This window comes from Paralichthys olivaceus, chromosome 10 (genome assembly GCF_024713975.1).
Source record: "Paralichthys olivaceus isolate ysfri-2021 chromosome 10, ASM2471397v2, whole genome shotgun sequence".
NCBI classification, from domain to species: domain Eukaryota; kingdom Metazoa; phylum Chordata; class Actinopteri; order Pleuronectiformes; family Paralichthyidae; genus Paralichthys; species Paralichthys olivaceus.
The window spans coordinates 7,756,375-7,771,370 of record NC_091102.1 but is presented as its reverse complement, the minus strand read 5'-3'; positions in this window follow the sequence as shown (position 1 = coordinate 7,771,370).

Here is a 14,996-nt window from a genome sequence, read left to right as displayed (position 1 = left end):
CAGGTTTAATAGATAGCCAGCCCTGGAGCATTTGGCACAGTCTTGAAGTATATCAGTGAGATTTGGTGCTTCTCTTCCCCTGTCTATTCTGTCTCTCCAGCTGATTGCACTTCCAGACTTATGAGTCCTCTGCAGCGCAGGCAGGAATCCATTCAACCAAGGACAATATCATAACTATGTGTTATGTCTACAGACTGTGTTACGGGAGCGAAAGAGAGCAAGAAAATTAATGTTTGCCCAGAGGAATTACATTCTCCCCCTCTCGCCATATACCTGCTATTCATCCAGAGAAGAAAAAAGTAATGAATTTGGCACTGAATCACTGCAGTTATATTAAAAGTTGCACGGTGACTGCAGACTGCACATTTCATTCAAAAATCCACTGGCACCACAAACAATGTGTGAGTGAATATTTTATGGAAATATAATAGGATGTGATACTGATGAAAAAAAGCAGACAATGCAGGTAGAGCAGACAGCACAGTGTGTCTCCAGGTAATAAAGCTTCTATTGTTCCTCAGTGTGCAGGTGCACTCTGAAGGTCACAGCTGAAATCAGGCAGGAAAAGATGGAGACAGAGTTTAGGCTGGCTGCTGAAAAGCTGTGTAATTGACAAACCATCGAGAATTCACCACCACGCAAGAGTTTGATTTGGTTTTACAGCTGTTCTAAATGCTAATGTCACTACGCCATAGACTGTATATAAAGACATGACAGCTCCCCAAAAGTGAAGCCAAAGTGTCCATTGCCACCTGGTGGTTGGCTGCAATATAGGTCATAAATTCTGCCTCCTCCATGTTAGCAGATGGGACCAACAACTACAAGAACATATCCAATCAATTTTTCTCGAAGATGGTTTCTGGCATTTAAGGTAGTTCTTATCACATTGATGTATGTTCTCATTTTCAGATAAGTTTTTTATTTTATTTGGTATTTGATGTTATAAAAACAGGGTATCAGGATTGACATGTGAAACTGCCTTGTGATTGGTGGATTCCGTGTCCTCGCTACCATGATTCCATCTCCCAGTCGCTACTGTGCAGACTCTGGCTCCAGATGCACAAGATGGAGGCGTTCATACCTGTGATATTTTAGCTTAATTTCCTGTCCATCTTTATAAACATCTATGCAGTATGCTAACATTTTCATAATGATAGTAGTAACATGCAAATGTTTAGCAATTGTTGCCATTTTAATTAGCGAGCTAATATCCGTTGTGTGGATTTTGTAGTTGTTGCTTATGTTGTCATTTTTGCAGTTGTTTTGTGGCTTTTGCATTTGTCTTTTCCATTAACTTGCTTGTGTGCGACATCTCGGCCACCCTTGTATACTTTCTGGAGTCCAAAAACTCTGAGCAAGTATTTCCCAAAAGGATTGAACTATCCCCTTAAATATGTTCCTTTAAGTCAACCATCTCTTTTATCTATTTAAACCAGTCTTTGCTCACAATTGCATCACACACACAAACGTTACTACAAAATGAATAAATCAAATTCTGAAATTATTAAAAAACAATGGCTGGAGGGTATATGGTCTGCTCAGAAAAAAGCGTATAATAAAGTATGAAATATTTGTACTTTACTGGGTTGCACACACACACACAGAGAATCAGTATCTTTCAAAGAGAGAATAAAAGCCGGATTAATAGAGAGGTGGACAGAGATCACAGGACGACACAGGAGACGGCCTCAGAGGTGCACACCCACAGTGAAGTCGGCAAAAAGGAAGTTCTGCTCCCACTGTAAATGGAAGTCATTTATCATCCCTTCATTGCAGTTGGACAAACATTCTCGTTTTTCTCCACTCTCCATCTGTCATATCTGTCTCGCCACATCTATCATTCACTGTCACTGCCTCTGACTCCACACATGCTGTGCCACTTTTACTCCACACTTTTAGTATGAGCTCTTTCTGCTGCTTTCAGTTCTCGTTAGTGTTGATTTCTCATCCGTTAAAAATGATCTGATAGGCAGACACTGAATATTTATTACAAAGACCTGCTATGGATATTTATGCTATCATGTCATATTTTTCTTTGTTTATAAATGACACAAAGTAGAAGTATCCAGCTATGTTAGTTTAATGATTTTGCGAAGCAGCGTGACATCATGGGAATCGTCTCAACCTCCATTGTTGGGCAAAATCCACAGGTAAAGCTAAGTTTTAACATGGAATCATTTTGGAATCATTTTGCAAAATCTAAGTAAACAACAGATTCAACAAAACAAAGGTCTTCCATATGTCTACTTGTTTTTAGACATTTTAATAAAGAATTGTCACAGATATCTTAAAGTTATTAGCCTGCTAACACTTGCAAAATAAACATGAGCTACATGTGAGGCAGATGGGAATGGCATCAGTTTTGTGTTTGAAATGTAAAGTACACTTGGAACTACATTTTTTGCTCAAAAACACAAAAATCTCAGCTTAATGGAGGCTCCAGATGAAAAGTCAACATACACTGTCTGTGATGCATTGACAGACTAAAACTGTTGAAAAGTGTCCAAAATAATGTCTTCAAATGACTTGTTTCAAAACTGCAATTATATTTAACTTGATACAGAACAAAGAAAATGGAGGGAACGAATATTCACCACTTATTTGAATTATAATTTCAGCAGTATAGAATCGTGATCTGAATGTCTCTTGCCGGTAGCACAACCCTCCTCCGCTTCACACTCACATCCTCTTTAAATTTCTCACCCCATTATCTCCTCAGTTTCTCCTCCCACGTGCACCCCCCTCACCCTTCACTCCACCACACATTCAGATGTTTGTCTGTCGACCTCTGGCACTGGGATGTTTTACCCAGCTGTGCATCACGACTCAGCCACCACCAACCCACACACCTCTTGGGTTTGAAGTCAGGGGAGATCTGTTTCCTTTGTCACTGGTTCTCTAGTCAGCAAGGAAGTCACACAGGAAGTGTGTTTGCAGATAATTCAAACAGGAAATAACAAAGAGGAGAGAAATGTTTGGGTTGGCAGAATGCCTCCCTATAAGCCAACGTATGGAAACATAATGTGCATGATACAGATCTTAAAAACTAACAGCTACAGTTAGCCACTGCTGCTAAATGCCAAAGAAAGTTTTGGTTGAACCGGTATCTTTTAAATGATCGCCACCAAATGATGGAAATGAAGTAAAATTAAAAATAATGTTAACAAATCAGTGTTCACTTATAACATAACATAACATAACATTTTTATTCTAGCAAAAGAATATGTTGTTAAAAACATTAAAATGTACAATTTCTCTTCTGAGACTTAAGATGCTGCATAATATTTCCACACACAAAAGCATGCATACACACACAGACACACACATGCATGCACAGACCAGTTTTAGATGAGCTGTGCAAACTTTCTGCAGATCTGCAGGTCCTCTCTCTGAACAGTCTTTTGATGTGAAAAACATTCTTGAACTTTCAGATTCACAATATGATATTGCAGAGACATGTGGGAAATGTGGTTTATCTTGCAAATTGACTGTAAGAAAGTACGTACATGCACACGTAAAAGAAGAGAGTAAAAAAACACATAGGGGGAGGGGGAGGGAGACTGACCAGAAGGAAACATTTTATAGCTGAACTATAGTGCACTGACTTGTGGTTGGGTGGGGTCACTGCTGCGGATGAGCTGGACTTTAAGGTCGTGTTTTTCACCAACCTTAGTATAATGCTTATTCAGCCTTCTCCCTGTGGCGTGTCTGTAGGAGTATCAGAAGCAGCAGTGAGGCCTTCAGGGAATGTTCATTTCATCCAGCTGCTTTTTCATGTGACTGAGCTCCTCTCAGAAGCTTCGCTCTCTGAACCCCTTAAGAATTCTACTGTTTTAATCAAGGTTAAAGTACACAAATACAAACTGCAGCTGAATATCCAGGTCTCCAGTGTTTCATTGAAACCCTTGGGAACACGTAGCAAAGGCAAACCATGAGACAAAGCGTGTAAAAGCATTCAAAATCGCTGTTTTGCAAATTAACTGTAACTTCAGCTCGCAGTGACAATAATGACAAATAGTTTCATGACGTGTTGTGAAGCAGCGTGGGACCACCATTGCTGAATAAAATCCACCTGACTTGACTCAGGCGGTTTCATTTATGTTACGCAACCATGGCATTGAATATTTGCTTTTATTGTGTTGTTCCTTCATCATATGTCGTTTGCCCCATAAGTCCAAAATCCAGGATCTCTCTAAACAGCTGAAGTTGTCAGAAGTCCAGAGAAAGTCTTCAGAACCTCCGGAGGCTCTCACTCTGACATTTGCTTTCTCACATTATGCATCTCTGGAGAAACTGCGGAGGATCTCCAGAGTTCAGTGCATCTCTGAATGCAGCATGAGTTGCCTTTGCTCTGGGTTGGACACAGATGATTCTACACAGTTTTCCTTTTTACTCTAATGTAACCGTCACTTAAAGTCAATCTTTTTAAAGGGTACTTTCACAAAGTTACTTGAGTGCACTTCAAGTCTGTCTTCTCATTGTGTTAACTTTAAAATGACAGCACATCTACATCTGTTGAGTGTGATACATGGAGAGTAGAGCAACACCAGTCTCCTGCCTGTTTGAACCCCAATGTCTTTCTCTGCCGTCTAAATTGATGAATAGATTATATTATAGTTTTTTTTACTTCTTAAAAGTTTTGAGGTTTTTAAAATTACTTTATCCCACACTTTATAAAGTATTAGAGAGTTCCATGACAGCTCCCCAAAAAGGAAGCCAAAGTGTCTTGATGGCCACCTGGTGGCTGGCTACAGTATAGGTCATAAACCCTGCCTCCTCTATGTTAGTGAGTGGGACAGAGGCTAAACTAAAAAGTAAACTTTAAATACATTTTTCTCAAAGATAGTTTCTGTCATTGTACCAAGTTTCTACTACAGAGATGTATGTTCAAGTACTTATTTGATACTATAAAAACAGGGTGACACATCATAATTAACAGCTGAGACTCGTGATTGGTCCTCAAAACTGCAGCTCGATAAACCCATGCTTCAGCACAGACTCTGTCTCCAAATTACATCTTTGGCGCAAGATGGCAGCATTCGTATTAGAGGTATATTACTTGTATAGTGGGAGGGATACCAAAGGAATTGTCCATCTTTATATACTGTCTTTGGTTCTGACTCTCCATGGGGAAAAAGGGAATCTCCACTAGAATTTAAGTTTAGGGGCTTTGAACAGTGTTCAGCTGCAAAGCATGAATTTGTAATGACCTAACAGGTGTTATATTACCCATGTTCGTATAAACTGGGCTGTTCATGTCAAAATATCCCTGTCAAAGTCTCAGATAGTTCTCCAGAGTTATAGGACCCCTGAGAGCAAATTCACAGTTCAGCTGTCTCTTGCCTGAACAGAGGAGAGATAAGGGAGAGAGAAGAACCAATGTAGAGTGGAGCAAGGAACTAAATCCTGATGTGCATGGGTATCCACAATGCAGGGAAGCCAAAGAAGAAGAAATATGATCATACCTTCTGGTTCTTGTAGGAACCCTCATGTAGAAGTTGAGGCCTTTGAAGCAGGATTTGTGGTCAGCTAGGTAACTTTAGGTTTAACCCTGGATTTTCAGGGTGATGGTAACTTGTTTTATCTAATAGCACAGGAGCAGTTTCAGTTGCTATGTATTTTGAAGGTCTGAATGGTCAAGGGTGAGTCTCAGTTTCAGACTCTTTTCAATCTCTGCATGTTCAAAGAAACACTAACAAGACCAACATTCCCTCTACTTTTAGCTGTAGTTTGGTCTCAACCATCCAAATTCTGGGTCTTACGCTGATACCCAAATACGTTCATCATCACTGCTCATCAAGGCTGTTTCCTGTTTGGTGCCGAGTCGGTTGTATGTAGAGAATTTATCTGTGTTCTGAGAAACAACATACAATCATTATCAGCAGCAGCATGGACATGTGAGTGAAGGCACAACAGTGTTTTTGTTTCATTTCGTAATCTGTAGATCTTTGTTTGTCACGATGGATCTCTTAATTCAAGGGCTGAAAATAAGAAGTGAATATATAATTACACTTAATCTTAACCAAACTTGTGCATCTCCTGAGTAATCGCTCAAGAAATGAGAAATGTGAAGCAACAACCTCCAGAGAAAGTGGCACAGCAGCTGATTTAAAAAATAACAGTGTCTCTGTCTGTCATTGCACTTGTCCTTTTCCCCTGCTGATTCCCCCGACCAACCCCTGGCTCTGCCGCAGCCTTCTTTCATCCAACTCACTCCAGCCAAGCATGAGATGGTTGTGAAAATGTTATCTCACAAGATGGTGACCTCTCAGGGGCATCATGCCACGATACCGCTCCAAATGAAAGCCTTGAATGGATCTGTGATGACCCGTGTGCGCCCCCCCACCCCAACCAGTCATCACACTTGGACGAATGCACAGAAAAGCCCTTCTCATTCCAGGCTCCTAATGGCCGCCTCCGGGATGAAATGCTGGGGAGAATTGATAGTGTAGCAAGGATAATGTTGATGGCCTGCCAGATGTTCCCCTAAAATCATACAGTCCCTTGTGAGACCATCCCTCAGCTTATGTTTTTTACCTTGACAGACCCACAGCCTGCTGCAGAGTGTAGGTGCAACTCATTTTTAAATTAAACCATTTCACTTTCTTTGGCACGTTATGTTGAGTTCCTGCAACTTATCCTTATCAAGTCGACTTTTACAACACTAAGACACATTGAGTTCTCACGTTGGTAAAAAATCACAATAGACAAATTATTTTAACCCCTCTAGTTTGATTTGTCTTGAACTGCTTCAACTCAACCTCTTCCAGTTCTGGTTTGTCATTGTCAGACCTCTCTCTCTGTGCACTTCTGTTATACTACACTTCTTCATTCGTCTTGGGCATTGTTCTGTGTAGCTGTGGGGGGGGACTCACCGTGTTCTCAGCTGAATCCACTCAGCTGCTGAAATTCATTGTTAAGCCTGTTTTATATGATTTGATTTGAGATGAAAAGAAAATGTCAGCGGCTAAACATTCAAGTTAGAAGATTTGTTCAGTTCCACATTTTATGAATAGATTTTGCCTCCCAGTTTTTCTTTGACTCTATGTGTGTTATCATGAGAAAACTGGAAAGATATAATGGGATCTTTTTTATGTCTCGGCCAAATTGAAACCTTGAGCCACACATTAGCACCCGCTGCCTTTTCAAAGTGACATATTTTCTAACTTTAGCTACTTTCATCCATCTCAATAACTATTGAGGAGACAAGAAAGCGAGGTTGCTACAGAATGGATGCTGATCCCCTGACATTATATGTAGCATCGCCTGTTGGTTTTCAGCTGTCCTGTAAATTGTCCCAACATCTACCAGATGGTTTCGCATAAAAATTGCATCGGTGATAACTTAACTTTCTCTCAGCAGTAACATCATGAAGAGTATAATAAATATCTGCTATAAACTAAACATATTCATCAACATTACCTATTCAGTGCTAATTAACAAAATCAACAACCTAACATACCAAACTATTTCCATCAACTTCAACTGTCAAGTGGAAATTAACAAAAAAAAAAAAAAAATGCATCAATTTCAGCAGTTTTTTTATTTTAAAAGAACATTACACATTAATCAAAATGTCTGTAATTGTGCCAGTGTTAGCTAGTTTAAAATTGCAGTCCTTTGGCAAAAAATGTTTTGATAACCAATTATAATTATGCTAACATGCTAAACTAAACACATGGCCTATCAATCTCAAATGTTACATTTCATTTATTGACTTATAAGGACAACATAAACAACTCTTGTTCTATATGGTTGGAACAATGTGAACTAAAGAAAATATACTATTCAGTTGCGAAATCCTACGATCATATTTAAACTGCATCCTGGCCTCTGCTATAAATATATGTTATAGATATTGAGCTAGAATCTGAATTCACTCCATTTCTTCTACTGGGCACCACAGCTAAATATATGACTGCCATCTAAATATGTCCTCGTGCTGTCTTTCAAATCTCTAATTTCTGCTCTTTTAAATCAGTCTTTCTGTTGCAGGGAGTCTTACTAATTACCATTTCAAACCTCTAGTTTGGCTTCTGTGTTCCCTCATTATATCCGGAGGAGTCTGGCCAGTGTTGAGGGGAAAGAAAACAAGCGTTCAAAGCTTCAAATGAAACAGACTGCTTTTCAAAACCACAAATTCATAAAAAAACAGGAATGGCTTTGGTGGTGAATGTGGTGACACATACCATGTTTACTGATGCTGGTATGAGAGCCTTTCGGTGTTATTTGCACATGGATTATACGCCGTCTCAATGCAAAATAATTACTGGGAATGAATTGTGTATTTCTAACAATACTGACTGCTAATAACACCGCACATGTCTGCTGCTTTACATGTTGTGGTCCTCATACTTCAGCATAACAAGATGAATTCAGACTTTGAAATTATGCAGGAGACCAAGGCAATTTCATTTAGTCCTCCACTTCATCTTAATAAGATTTCACCATATTTGTTTTGCCAGGGAAATCCCCATTGCCTGGAACTTCTCGATAGATTAGACAGATTTGAGGATTAGCACACGTGCACCTTATTCTGCGTGGGCCACCTTCATCGTGATAAAACCGTAAGCCGGTGAGAAGGTGTGAATTATGGAGAAAAATATTTTACCTTGAAACACACCCAGACCTCAGGAGAGAGAAATATGTGCTGAAGATTTGACATACATTGCATCTGTAGTGTTTAATTTAAATTTAACAAGGATGTAGTGTAGGAGTTGGTATGATCATGATGCATAAAAACAAGTTCTTCTCTTGAGTGTGGGTACGGGGGTCCTGCTCATGTTGAGAATATCAAACCAAGGCATATGTGCTGAGAAACCAACAGGTCACGGTCAAACATACATTAGTTGTGGTGCTCGAATATTACAGTTGGTTCTGGCTCATTTGACAATATTGTTTTTGTAGTTTTGAAAAAGTGGATTTTTATTAGCTATTTCTTAACCTGTGTAAAATATTTCAATAGCAAAAGCACGCAGTGCGCAGCTAGTGAGATAAGATACAGGGTAAAGAACTGAAAAATCACAGTAATCCTTTAAAGAGGGTTTTGTTGACTATCACTGCCAAACACTGTGATACACCCCTTTTGCTGGAGCAGCTGGAACAGAGTGATGATAAAGGGATTGAGGAGGAGAAAGACCAGCAGTTATTTCTCATTTCTTTTCAGGCTGAAACAAAGTTTAGATAATCTAGTTTGGAAGTAGTGGAATAGGAAATTGCTCAGAGCATCTTCTGAGGGAAGTTTTTGAAATACTCGTGTTTCTTGGTGTGGATCAGTAAGATGATTGAAAGTTTAAAGCCTTTTTTAAAACTTTGCTGCAAACAATCATCTCTTCACATTATGTGGCAGCAGACAACGGTTTGTTTCAAGTATCAAGATGATTCACTTGAGTAAAAGAAGCAATACAACAATATTTCAGATAAACGTACTGCATTGAAATTCCACACAAGTAAAAGCAGATTAATTGTGAGTAGTATCATTAAAAGAATTACTTTAAAGGTGCTCTATGTAAATTGTTTTCTATTGATACATGGTTAATGTCAGTTTATCTACCAGTCTAGCATTGCAGCTGGCTTCATTGTGAGTTCAGCATCAAACTTCATTCCTTTGCCAGCTGTCTGCAGCAGTGGAACTCTGCCTCTATTTCTATTCAGCGCCTATTCTGTCCTGAACAACGAGTACTTAACAGAGGATGCATTATTGCCTTGTGTCAAAGCCAAAGGTTTTTGCAAGCGACCAATCGCAACCACCCTGTCCTGGCCAGAGAGCAGCAGAGAAAACTTACATGGCACCTATAACTTTCAACAATTACTCATAATACCAAAAAAAAAAGTCCCATACATGCTGATGTATGTGAAAGTAACCTTTACTGCTGTTAGTCAAAGTTAAAGCTAATTTTATTTGGGTCTTTTTCATATACTGATGTGAAGTATCTTTAACAGTGGAACATATTTAATGAGCTGATTCATATTGTGTCAACCCAGACTGAACTCTCACTTTTATTGTTTCCTGCCACTGCACTCACCTCACCTGCAGCTCATAACCCAGTATACAACACCTGCTCACGCATCACTTCTCTTTGTGTCTGTACTTCATGTTGAGCTTCCCAGCTATTGTTCCTCGTGTCGCCCTCCCGTGTGTGACCCTGGCCTGTGTTTGTTCCTGAGACGGCCTGTGTTCTGTAAGTTTTGCTGACTTTTTCTGGTTTTTGACCTTTTGCTTGCTTTTGGATTTCTGCCCATGGATTTACCTGCAACAAATTGCAACTGCTGATTCAAACTTTAAGTTTAGCCTGATTCCTGCATGATAGTCTGTCCATGGTGAAACTGAAAATGTTCATAAATACTGGTACAACTTGTACTTTAGAATGTACTGGAGCAAATGTACTTGTACCAATAAGAAGAGCTGAAGGAGATGTATTTTTTATTTTCCCTCAGATATGACCTGTGTGACCATGGTTACAATCATAAATACTTATGTTTATGCAATGGTCATGATATGGTTATGTTTTGGCACCAAGTTACTTTGTTGGTGTTAAGGAAAGCTCATGGTTTGGGTAATAGGAGCATGTAGTTCAGATTACAGGATTTTCATAATCATGGTTACGATAATAAAAAGAACGAGGTTAAGGTTATGGAACGGTCATGGATCAACAATCATTACACAATATTGGTTTCACACAAATAAAAAACAGCAGTCTCCTGTATGAGAATCATGTTGACCCATCCATCTTCCCCAGCTTTATTGCTTTTTATATGGTATCCTCTGACTTTCTACCTTACATGCTTTTTATTTTGTTTGTTTTTCTGTCCCTGATAATGAAGCAACATTTTATAATTAATCTGAATTTCACGCATCAGAAAGACACAAAATAAGTCTTTTCCGTCTGTATTCTTGGTGCTTTGACTTTGTTCAATTAGCACAAATAAAAACCATGGAGGCTTTAGTATCGAAGAGACGACATCCCGAGTGTGAGCTGTGAATGCAACTGTATAATTTCTACAGCCAACTGTCAGTGGAGCCATCACAGTGCACGCACTAAATGTACACATGAATATGTAAATGTGTTTACTGAGTTTTGTTAATATATAGATGCTAAAGCCTTAGCATCCCGTTTGGAAGACAGTAATGGGTGGAAGCACTCCCAGCACACCAGCCATCGTACACGGACCTGTCCATCAAATACTTGGTCGCCATGGAAACAACCTAGTTCCCAACTAGCACAAGGCGGGTGCAGCGATATAATAGAGGAGCAGACAGAGCTGTGCCTGCCTGAGTATGTGTTGCTTTTAAAACGACCACCCTCATCCTTGTCTGTGACACAGCATCTGGCTACGGTACCCAGAATATACACAAATAGAAAACAAGCTGAGTGTGTGCTCGAATACAAACACAAGGCAGCTTAGTTAGTGGTTGTTTTTTTTTTCCGCTAAAGTAAATCTCACACCCCAGCCACATGACATCTCTTCCAACGTTTCTCTGGAAACGATATTGTAGATTCAGAGAGGTTTAGACAAGGTTTTCGAGGAGCTCAAGATGACTTATCTTATCAAGAACATGCAATGATTAAAGCTATTACAGCCAGCTTACATCAGTCTGATAACAGGCACGTTATAAGCAGAGACAGAAAATAAGAGAGATGGACAAAGGAAGAGAGGAGGACAAAGCCATCTTCCTGAGTTGCAGTTAAAAAGAACATTAAAGGAGAAACACACACTCTAGCAAAGGTTGTCATGGGATGACAGTGGAGTTTCTTCTTCTCCTGTTCTGGCCTGGCGCTGTCAGACATGTAGAAAGAAGACTAATTGCTGTGTGAAGTGTGAAGCCTTTGCAGGAGAAACTGAGGAGAAAATAAAGAGAGGAAAGTATGTCTGATGCCCAGGAGACAAAACGGACGAACGAGAGAGAGAGAGAGAACTAAAAGTGACAAAAGGTTAGCTGATGGTGTCTGCCGTCGCCGCGTGCAGGGGCTGCAGGAGCTGCCATCTCTCAGGAAATGACAGGTACAGTGTGAAGAAATCTCTGGGAAACCTCATGGGATCCAGCTCTGCTGTTTAAAACAACAGCACAAATTAATGTAACTGCAAGTGACAGCTACTGGCAGGGTCTGAACCGTGTGGATCCACTGTAATAAAAATACACTTGAAAATATCAGAATTTACATTCAGTGATGTTTCCTTCTAACTGCTGTACTGAAATCTTTCTGGAAAGGTCTGGATCCACACAGAAAATCAATGACACTTGAAAATGTTAATGAAAGTGCTTCCACATCTTCAGGTCCTCTATCAGGACCTCTGTCCACACAGACACAACTGAATATTAGAGGAATGTGGGAATCTCTTAATTAATCAGTAGTTAATTAGCCAAGTGCCCCAAAATAAATGAACATGTTGTGTGTGTGACCATTCTACAATGTTTATCATGTGATCATTATTGTCACCATGACAACAGGGACATGTGATGGTTGTTTATGTTGGGGGAATTTTTGCTAACTTCATTTTTCTGGCTGGTGTTTCTTGGAAATTCAGGATTGACTAAAGGCCAAGACAAGGTTTCTATTTTTCAGATTGATTTAATGTGGACGCTGTAGATGAGGTTTTGTGCTGTAAACAAAAACACTGGAGTTTATACATCATGTCCTGCCTCATGCATGCTCCACTCAGGCACCAGCGCTCACCTGGAGGTTGTGGAAATGTTCCTGTTGTTGTGAACTTGTCTGATTTGTGAAAGGCATTTTTTGTCATCTATGAGCTCAGAAGTGCGTCACAAAAGGTTGCATGCAGCAGATGCATCCTGACTGGTTGAATCATTTCAGGTGGCTGACTGCTGTCTGCAGCAGGTTGGCTCACAGGGCCTGTCGGCTTTTCTGTGGGCATTAATTGAGGAGAGGAACAAAAGAGATCTGGAGAAAATGGTCTTAAAGTGAGATAATGGTGTTTATTGTAGAGTCCCTGGGGGTCTCTGTTACATTACATGCAGAGGTCATGTGGAGGTGTCAACAGTCTAATAAAAATCCTGAACAACTTTCCTCTGGGGTCATTGAGTTCATTCAATATTTGTTGAGCACTGGAAGAAACCTGGAAAAGAGCAAGTGTAGCTGCTACCATAACAAACCCATCATTCACTGTACTTCCTAATGCACATGTAATATTTAGGTGGAACAAATGTAGGAACCAAGTGAAAAGCAGGGAAGACAGAGCAGACAGCCACTACACCTAACTCACCTTTAGACTAATTTATTATTTTCCCTTTGTCTGTTCCTGCATATTTAATAAGTGGCAGGGGCCATATCACAGGGATGTGTCCTATTCTGACATTTCAGATTTGTCTTCAATATTTTTATCTATTATCAGCTGTGGTGCATTTATCTAGTGTAGTCTGGTTCTACTCTGAAGACGAGGTATGAAAGGAGAACTGTGGACTAAAATGTGAAATCAGCACAGGCAGATGAAATGGTCGTTAGTGAGCGTGTATTTTTAGGTCTATACACTTGTCTATAGTAATTCATTCATTCTTTTTTTGGACTGCAATCTGTAAGTATTTACTTTCAATATTTTTTGCTTGTTGAATGACTTTGTGAGGTCTGGAGAATCCTGTGGGCTCTCCTGGCTGTGACTTTGATTCCCAGGAAACAGCCCTGCTAAAAAGGATGGTATGCAAAAAGAAAGGTTTTTGTTGTCTTATAACTTTTTCCTTAACCTGATATATATAGATGATATTTTAATATGATGCCAATATTAAGGATTTATAAAAATAGAATAGCCAGTGTCACATATGTAGTGGAGTGTATGGAGAAACGCTGGACTTGTGTAGAATTGTCGGACTGTAAACAATTTATGACAAATGGAAGATGGACTCTTGGCCCAGATATCTGCTGTCTTCGCTGAAAGCCCCAAAATATCGGCCGTTGCCCCCAGAGGTTAATTTGTCATCAGACCGTAGCTGATGGACTCTGAGATGTTCTGTAGTTGATTGTAAGTCTGTCCTCTGTATTCATTTCTTCAGCCCCTCTTGCTGTACCTGTTTGTAAATGATTTATATCCCTGTTAACCATAACCATGCATATTGAGTTGATTATGCACAGTGAGTATTCCATTCATCATGCTGATCTTGTTAGTTAAGTCCCATGAAAACATAACACTTGAACAATGTCATAAAATACAATGGAGTGTGGCAATCGTATTTCCAGCCCATTCAAAGCCATTAACACCAGATGATTTGGCCTCTTTTTCCCATGTGTGCACATCAAACATCCAGGGCCATCAAATGGTCCATTTCCACCAGATTTAATTGTCTCTCTTGATTGTCTGCTTACGGCAAAGCTGCCCATGCTGTCGTTTCACTGCATCATTGTGTTTGCTTATCACTCAAGGTGTGTCAGGACAGAGAATACACCTAATAAAATGTTCCCATGTCTCATCCTTCAATCTGTCAAACCCTCGTCAAACACCTCCAGCAGCATTTTGTTGTTGTGAATGAGCCCATCAAATCAGCAGGGCTTCATTGTGATGTGTTGACTCACATAGTTCCTAAATCAGTCTGGATGCTGCGATCAAGAGAAACAGATGGCATGAAATGGCCGGGACACTGAAGCCTCGAAACGCCCGAGCACATCAGCATATCGCCATGGAAACCGTCACGCTCTTGCAAGTTTCTAATGGCCGCAATTAGTTGAGAGGAACAACAAAGTGGGTTGGATTGGAGAGATGGCCAGATGTTCAGCTGTGGTTTTAGCTGTGGATGAAAGCTGTGACTGCTCTCTGATTCATCTCATCACAGTTATGAGTCCCAGTGATGATTACACAGGTAGCGATGATGAGGGTTCTGCTGGTGGCAGTGTTTTGGTTTTAAAAGAGCTGACAGTACGTGTGCTCAGAAAACAGCAGAAGGGATTTTAGCCTCACCCACCTTTTTCATGGCATCACAGAATTGCCATTATTCTCATAGAGGGGAGGGCTCAGCTTTGTGTCTACAGAAAACTGAGGGAACATATTTT